We start from the raw sequence: 9,019 nt of genomic DNA, 5'->3' as shown, positions 1-9,019 counted from the left end.
TCTTACCAAGGCGGTTATCGGCAGATTTCGAATTCCTTTGAATACCCCGTTCATGCATTCCACAATGTTTGTTGTCATGTGGCCCCATCGACAACCTCTGTCAAATGCCCTTGTCCACTGCTCTACTGATATGTTATTTAGCCATCTCCATGCATCTTCATTAGACAGTCTAATTTCATCACGATAATATTGAAATGACGGTTGAGTTAAAGCATACCCAGCATTCACCACCTTCTTGCGAAGATTTTTATCTTTTATAGCACGCATGAAGTTTTGTGCAATGTGTCTGATACAGTAGACATGGGTAGAAGGAGGATCATGCCATCCGTTGTCATGGTTGTTGTAGGCACTCTCAATGGCAGCATGTCTATCAGAAATCAAACAGAGATTGGCTTGTGGAGCCACATGCGTTCTGAGATGTCGAAGAAAGAAACTCCATCCACCAACCGTTTCACCTTCAACAAGAGAAAAGACAATGGGAAAGACATTGTTGTTGCCGTCTTGTGCAACCGCCATGAGCAAAGTACCCTTGTATTTTCTGTATAACCAAATGCCATCAATTTGAATAATAGGTTTGCAGAATGCGAAACCTTTGATGCACGGGTCAAATGCCCAAAAGAGACGGTGAAATATTCTAGTACTTGTAGCACAGGTTCCGTCTGGAATCATCGCTGGCAATGTCTCCATAATTGCCACAGTTCCTGGGACATATGTTTTTAGTGCCCACAAAAACCGTGGCAATTCCTTGTATGAATCCTCCCAGTTGCCGAAAACTTGTTCAACAACCTTTGTCCTTGCAATCCAGGCTTTCTTGTAAGATGAAGTATAATCATATGTTTTTCTGATATGAGATATAATTATACTCACCTTCACTGATGGGTCTTTATTAACCAACGACATAATGTCTTGACATATCAAAGTTGCGCTTAGTTTACGGTGATCTTGTTCAACGTTAGTTGCAATGCAAATGTGCGATGGGTCTATTGAAGCGATCTCCCAAGAGTCGTTTTTCTTCTTGTAAGACACAACCAAACGAAACTTACAAATCATGTTACGACATTCGATAACATACCTTCTAGAATCAGTGTGTTTCACTATAAAGTCAGCAAAGTTGTTCATGTGGAATTTTTTGATTGCCAGAACACATTCTTCTTTGGTACGAAACATGTCTCCCACCTTTAATTCGCCTTCTGATCTCGGATAGGGATTATAGAAAACACTGTTGGATGTTTCATCGTCGTGAAGATCCATATTTGTCATATGTTGAGGCAGATTGTAGACATGACTAAGAGGTATTGGTGGTGGTTGATCATCATCTTCATCGTCGTTGTTCAACATGTGATCAACCTGTATATCGGTCTCCTCTTCTTCTTCATCAACGACGTCCACTTCTGCTTCTGCTTCTGGGTTGACGTCATCTGACGTCGATCATCTTCACCAGATTCATCCTGACCGGTTAGTTGAGACTGTTTAGATGGTATACATGGTTGAAGAGTAATGTACAACTAAATATAGTTGCAGCCTGAATGTTCATGACTAACAAACATGTATTTAACATCTTCATCGTCTCGTACCTTAAGGGGGAAATACTTGCATTGACCATTCTCAAAAAATATTGGATTTTGATATATGATGTTTGACACATTACCCGATCCTATAAAGGATTGTATTCTTTTTTTCAAATGCAAGAAGGTTGCATTTCTCTTGATCGTGAGTCTAATGGTATCAGTGTTTCGAACATCGCAACATATGTAAGTTTTTTCTTTTGTTAACTTTTTATCTTTCATCTTCACCAACCTTCTTTTTATTTTAACATACCAACTTAGTCAAGTATTTTATTCTTTCTTTTATAGGATGTATCAAGGTTCCGAACTCGGGTCCACGAATATGTCCATATGGACCCGATGATTCAACCTTATGTTGAACTCGCCGGTTTTGATCATATAAGCAAGATTTTGTCTTGGTCCATAGATAACAAATTCATTCTAGCTTTATGCGAAAGATGGAGACCAGAGACACACACATTTTGGTTCCCAACCGGTGAGTGTACCGTGATGTTAGAAGACGTCTACATGCTTTTGGGACTACCCATTGAAGGTAAGGCTGTTAATGGTAAAACCAGCTATGCAAATTCAATTTGCATGGAACTCTTAGAGACTGATTTGTTAGATGATAATGCAAGAGGTCAAGGTATACTACTCTCACGCCTTAAGTCGTACTATAATAGTTTATACTTAGATGAGCATTCTACCGAAGATGCTCGAATAATAAAAACTAGGTGTTATATTATGCTGTTAATTGACTCGTTTTTATTTCCCGAAGGTAGTGGTTTTTAGGGACAGTAGAGAGTGCCCTGCTCAACGATGTCCACGATTTTTCATGTGTCAGTATAAGTAGGTGCAATTTATTTCATAGAGATTTGTTCTGGACTGAGTAACAAACGCGCTCTTAGAACTATTATCGAAATCTTATTCGATTTTTTCTTCTATTCTTGTATTGATGACGTTGCTTTTGTTGTACTCATTAGATGCTTGAGATTTTGTAGCCATTAATGTAGGTTTGGAACTGGAGCAGGTGGTTCTTCAAATTCCTCATATGACAGTTTTATGATCCGACATCCGCATTATAAACTGAAACCAAATTGTCATATTTAGGAACCTCAGGATCAGAACAAGGATTAATAACACGAGAACAATTGTTTTGATACCTTTCTCCAGATGAATTTTCTTGAACTAACTTATTTTCAGGCAACACAATCTTATCTATGCAATCGATACTGTTAGTTTCATCTTCTGTACCCTTGTAGCCGAGGACACTAAATCTGAGTTCACTCGCTTTAGCCAAAACTCAAGACAGGTCAAGAATGAATTGTGAAATACTCGCATTCTTGACAGAAAATTACTTAATCGTTTGGCTCATTTCATTTTCATCAGAGGTCACGTCATGAAATGGAATTGCTTTTTTTCCTAGTCAACAATACAAAGTCATGGATATGAGAAACTGCAGCTTCTAAATCTGAACTTATCTACACATATTCTTTGGGCTGCAGGGATGAAATTCATATGTATGACAGGTACTGCATAAAGGGTAGCAGGGACTTGTTGATTTTGCAATGGAAAATGCGTCATCGTCATACACAATGTGTGGAGTTATGTATGCTTGTCTATGAGCCATTCAACTTAGCTAATTTCCCACTAAATTTTTTGGATTGAAAGTGCTAACCATCTCTCCAATTAACGTCGGCACAATTATCCTATTTCAACCAAAATAAAGGAAAAGCAATGAAAATGTCGACGAGGATAAGCAATGATTGAAAACAATGACGAATTGTTGTGAATTATTTTGTGTTGGTGCATTTAGGTGCAGTTTGTCTCATAGAGATTTGCTCTAATGGAGATGCATTGTCCTTGGATTAAAGCATGATGCGAGTTTTGCTGCTCAACGGTCCATTGTGTTGACACAAATACTATTTTGTATATTGCTCTTCTTCTTATGAAATCAGAATACAACCAAGTCTTTATATCGACCCAAGATAATGTTATTCTAGGAATTAAAATGCAACTAAGTTCTATTAATAGACCACTAACCCTTGGCCTTTCCACTACGATAACTCTTCATCTTTCCACTAACTTTTAAATTAAAACTCACTTAAATAGCATTTAAAGTTTATTCAATAGAACTCCCCTATAAATTTAAATGTTTCTACCATCCGCCATACCAATTATCTTCTTGCATTTGTCTAAAAGTACTTTTGATAGCGGTTTTGTGAAGATATCCGCAATTTGATCCTGACTTGCCACATGCGTCAATTCCATATTTCCTTCCTTCATATGATTTCGGATAAAATGAAAACGAATGTCGATGTGTTTGCTTCTTTCATGGTTCACTGGATTCTTTGCTAACTCAATTGCTGATTTGTTGTCAATTCAAATCACAGTTGCACCTAGTTGCTTTAGTTCCATCTGGCTCAACAAATTTCTAAGCCATATCACATGACAAACACACAAAGATGCTACCACATATTCAACTTCACATGTCAAAAGCGTTACTATCAGTTGCTTCTTAGAAAGCCATGTAAACGCATTATTTCCCATAAAGAACACATATCCTGAGGTGCTTTTTCGATCGTCTATATCTCCGCACCAATCGCCATTGGAGTAACCAATCAATTTGTAATCTTCATTTCTTGAGTAGAACATTCCAAATGACAATGTTCCTTGGATGTGTCTTAGGATTCGCTTCAATGCCTTCCAATGTGAATATACTGGCTTCTCCATGAATCAACTTACAATGTCGACACTTAATGAAATGTATGGCCTTGTACATGTGAGATAACGAAGACTTCCTACTAGACTCTTGTATTTATTCACTTTGACATGTTCTCCTCCATCGAACTTCGACAGCTTTGCACCTGGTTCCATCGGTGTCGAGACCAGGTTACAATCTTTCATTTTGTATTTTTTTCAAGATTTCCTTTGCATATGTCTCCTGTGATATAAAATTTCCTGTTTCTACTTGTCTAACCCCCAGACCAAGAAAAAATCTCATCAAGCCCAAATCAGTCATCTCAAATTCCCGTGTCATTGTGCCTTTAAATTCTTCTATCATCTGATCATTATTACCCAAAAAGATAAGATCATCGACATAGAGAGCAAAAAGCAAAATGTCACCTCCATTCTTCTTTACATAAAGGGAATGCTCATAGGGACATTGCTTGAACCCATTCTCCTTGAAATATGTGTCAATACGTGTATTACATGCCTGTGGTGCTTGCTTCAGCCCATAAAGCACTTTCTTCAATTTCAGCACCTTCTTCTCTTCTCCAACTTTCATGTACCCAAGTGGTTGTTCAATGTAGACTTCATCTTCAAGCACGCCATTCAGAAATGTCGACTTGACATCCATTTGAAATATCGGCCATTTGAATTGAGCAGTTTGTGAGATGAGTAGTTGAATTGTCTCCATTCTTGCAACAGGAGCAAATATCTCATCATAGTTAATTCCTGCCTTTTGCTTGTATCCCTTCGCAATAAGTCACGCCTTATACCGTTCTATTACTCATTGACATTCATCTTTTTCTTGAATACCCACTTCACACCAATGGGTTGACTTCCTTTCGCCAATTCGACTAGCTCTCATGTGTTGTTACGGTCAATCGCCTTAATCTCTTCGTCCATGGCAGTTTTTCACTTCTTGTCTCGCAACGCTTCTTCAAAACTAATGTTTTCAGTATCTTCCAAAAGAGATACAAGATGTACCTCATTTGTCGAATCATATAAATCTTGAAAACTTTGCATTTTGGGTTATCGAAGTTCATCTTCATCATCAGTAGTTTTGAAGTTTGTTGGTATGCTTGATGGTGCAGCAACTGATGATTCTCCAACCTCGACGTTAACTTCTGTTGAATTGTTCCAGTCTCATTTGCTTGCTTCATTTATTCTCACATCTCGACTCACTATCACCTTCTTGCTCTTCGGATCGAGTAGCGTGTACCCTTTTGTCCTCTCATCATATCCAATAAATATGTACATTTTACTTTTGTCTTCAAGCTTCATTCTTCATTGATCTGGTACGTGTGCATAAGTCATACTACCGAACACTTTAAGATGAGATACTGTTGGTTTTTGTTCGCTACATACCTCTTGTGGTGTTTGATCATCTAACTTCGCATGTGGACATCTATTTTGAACATAATGGCACATTGTACAGCTTCTGCCCAGAATTCTTTCGACATGTTCTTGCTTTTAAGCATTAAACGAACCATGTCGAGAATAATTTGGTTCTTTCTTTCAGTCACACCATTTTGTTGAGGAGAATATGGTGTTGTTAGAAATATTCTTATGCCTTCCTTCTCACAATACTTCATGAAATTTGTCGAAGTATACTCACCGCCTCTGTTGGATCGAACGACTTTGATATGTCTATCAGTTGCCTTCTCCACCATTACTTTGAATTTTTTGAACACCTCAAATGCTTCATATTTTTCTTTCAAAAAATAAACCCAAATCTTTCGTGAGAAATCTTCGATAAAGGAAGTGGAGTACCTTTTACCACTGAAAGATTCCGGAGTGATTGACCCACATATGTCGGTATGAATCAGTTAGAGAATATGTTTAGCTTGATATTCTGCCTTCTTTTGAAATGAGGTTCTCGTTTGTTTGCTAAGAACACATTCTTCACAAAATGTTCACTCATAGTCCATGTCTGAAATCCAGTGCACCATGTTCCTCTTCGCTAACCTTCTCAGACCAGTATGATGTAGATGACCAAAACGTAGATGCCATAATGATGTTTTGTCTTCGACATTAACTTGCAAACATTTTTCTCGAACGCTTCTCAAATTTAGTTTGTACGTTTGATTTCTTTCCATTTTGACTCGAGCAATTAGATGCCCTAGCTTTTCCACACATATGGTTGCTTGCCCCAGAGTCGAGGTACTACAGTGTGTCATTATTGGTGTTGACTTCATTTTGAGCCATCAAGAGAAAACCTTCATTCGCTTCGGCTTCCAAAACTAGATTGGTTGTTTCTTCTACCTTCTTTTTGACTCGACAATCTTTTGCAAGGTATCTCACTTTACCACAGTTATAGCATTTGTAGGAGTTGCAATCCTTCGTGTAATGACCATAATTCCAACACTTGTAGCATTCGATGTTGAGTAGTTCGACCGACCACCTCTTCCTCGACCGCATCCTCTTCCACGCTAATTTGGTTGATTCGACTGTCCCTTCTCTTTATTATATCCTTCAAGACTGTTGCCTTGACCACTTCGACCATTTTCATGATCTCCACGGCCACGTCCTTTACCTTGAAAATTTTGAGAATAGAGTACCTTTTCGTCTTTGATTGACTCCTTGGTTTGAAGTGCTTCCTCGAGTATCTCCTTATTTTTCATCTTACGTTGTTCGTGTGCTTCGAGAGAACCAGCGAGCTCTTCGACTGTGAGGGTCGAAAGGTCCTTCGACTCTTCTATCGCATACACAATATTCTCAAAATTGTCAGTTAATGATCTCAGAATCTTTTTGACAACTCGTGCATCAGTTACCGTTTCGCCATTTCGAGTGAGTTAGTTCACCACTGCTTGTACACGCATGATGTAGCCTGATACAGTTTCCGACTCTTTCATCTTCATCCTCTCCAATTCGCCAGGAAGAGTTTGGAGATGCACTTGCTTGACTCGGTCTGCTCCTTTGAACACTTTTTCTAACGTGTCCCATGCTTCTTTTGACGTAGTCGAACCTGCAATTTTTTCGAAGCCTGATTCGTCAACGACTCAGAACAACATGTATAGTGTCGTCTTATCCTTCGGTCGCGTCTCTTTCAATGCCTTGTTTCGAGCCTCCGTATATGCCGTAATGTCTGTTGGGTCTTCGAAACCGTCTTTGATCACCTCCCACGCATCTAGAGATCCAAGAAGAGCTTTCATTTGAATATTCCAGTTTTTGTAGTTCGACTTCGTTAGTCGTGGTAGCGGCATTTGACTCATCACGTTTGCCATTAACTCTTATGTCAATTTGTTGATACAAATACTACTTTATATATTGCTCTTCTTCTTCTTATAAAATGAGAATACAACCAAGTCTTTATATAGACCCAAAATAGTGTTATTCTAGGAATTAAAATGCAACTAAGTTCTATTAATAGACCACTAATCTCTTGGCCTTTCCACTACAATAACTCTTCATCTTTCCACTAACTTCTAAATTAAAACTCACTTAAATAGCATTTAAAGTTTATTTAAAGTTTATTCAACACATTGATGAACTCCACAAATTGGAGGAAAGACTTCTCCCACATGCTGACGAGCCAAGTATCACGAGGTGTATCGAATTTGCAGCTTCATTGCCTAATTTAATATTATGCAGCTTGCAACCAGCTTCTTTTTTTCCAGTAGTGCTATTAACTCAGGATTTTGTTCTGCAACAAGTTTATCATGATCATTTTCCAAAGACTGACTGCCATGATCCATCAGCCTGGACATTCACCTTCCACAATGTTCTCGCCATCTTTTTCCAGGATCTCAATCACGTTTCCGTCTAAACGAATCTCCATATAGCTGACATTTTTTAATAGGAGTCTTGATACATGTAAAGCCTATCAGACAATTAAGTGATAATCGTGATGCCCCCCTCGACAATATCTGTATCTGAATCGACAGATGTAACAGCAGGTTGAACATAAAACTTAGTATGCAGTCAACTTTTTCTTTAGTATTTTTCTTCTTGACTGTTATATCGCATGTGCTTTTACTGATGACATCTAGCATTTGCAATAAAGGCTTTGGAGTGCTATCCATATCACTATGTTGAAAATGTTGAGGATTAATAAGCTCGAAGAATCGCAGGTTGTTGATTCAAATCAACTCTTTTTCCAGTGGCATCTAACTGTGCATAATATCTGGGATTGCAATTCATGGGATAAATCTCCGCCAAAAAAATCCTTCGGCTCCACGTCACCATCCAATGGCCTTGGCAAGTTTTTGTTCTTGGATGTGGTTTTTATGTCTTCTGTTGTGATATTGCAGCAACATTATATTTGTCTTTGGTTGGAAGTTGAAGATTGAGGAGAGATAGGTTTAGGATGGATTTGGTTAATGTTTAGGGTCAATGGTCAACTATTGATCAAAAGTCAATTGCATTAAAAAAATGTAATTTTCTTTGTAATTTTTGAATTCTGAATGCATTGGCTTTGTAACTTGGACTTGCACTTGAAGTTAACTTGTGATTGAATTTTGTAATGACTTGCAAACCAAGCAACTTGTGTTATTCTTGAATGAAAGTTTCCTTCTTTTTTCGATATCCTTCAATGTTCTTCAATTTCTAAGCAAATACCAGATATAGATGCTCTAGGGAACAACTTTGAAGGATGAAATATGGTCCACCCAATTTTGTTGACCAAAAGTCAACTCATAGTCCAATGCAAATATCTTCAATTCTTCCCCTTTTTCAAAGTTTTTTTCTTTTCTTCCAAGTGAACCAACAAAATCTGAAACAAATCAAGATAACTTGTTCCCTAAGCA

This window comes from Lathyrus oleraceus, chromosome 1 (genome assembly GCF_024323335.1).
Source record: "Lathyrus oleraceus cultivar Zhongwan6 chromosome 1, CAAS_Psat_ZW6_1.0, whole genome shotgun sequence".
Lineage (NCBI taxonomy): Eukaryota > Viridiplantae > Streptophyta > Magnoliopsida > Fabales > Fabaceae > Lathyrus > Lathyrus oleraceus.
This window is presented reverse-complemented; position numbering follows the sequence as displayed.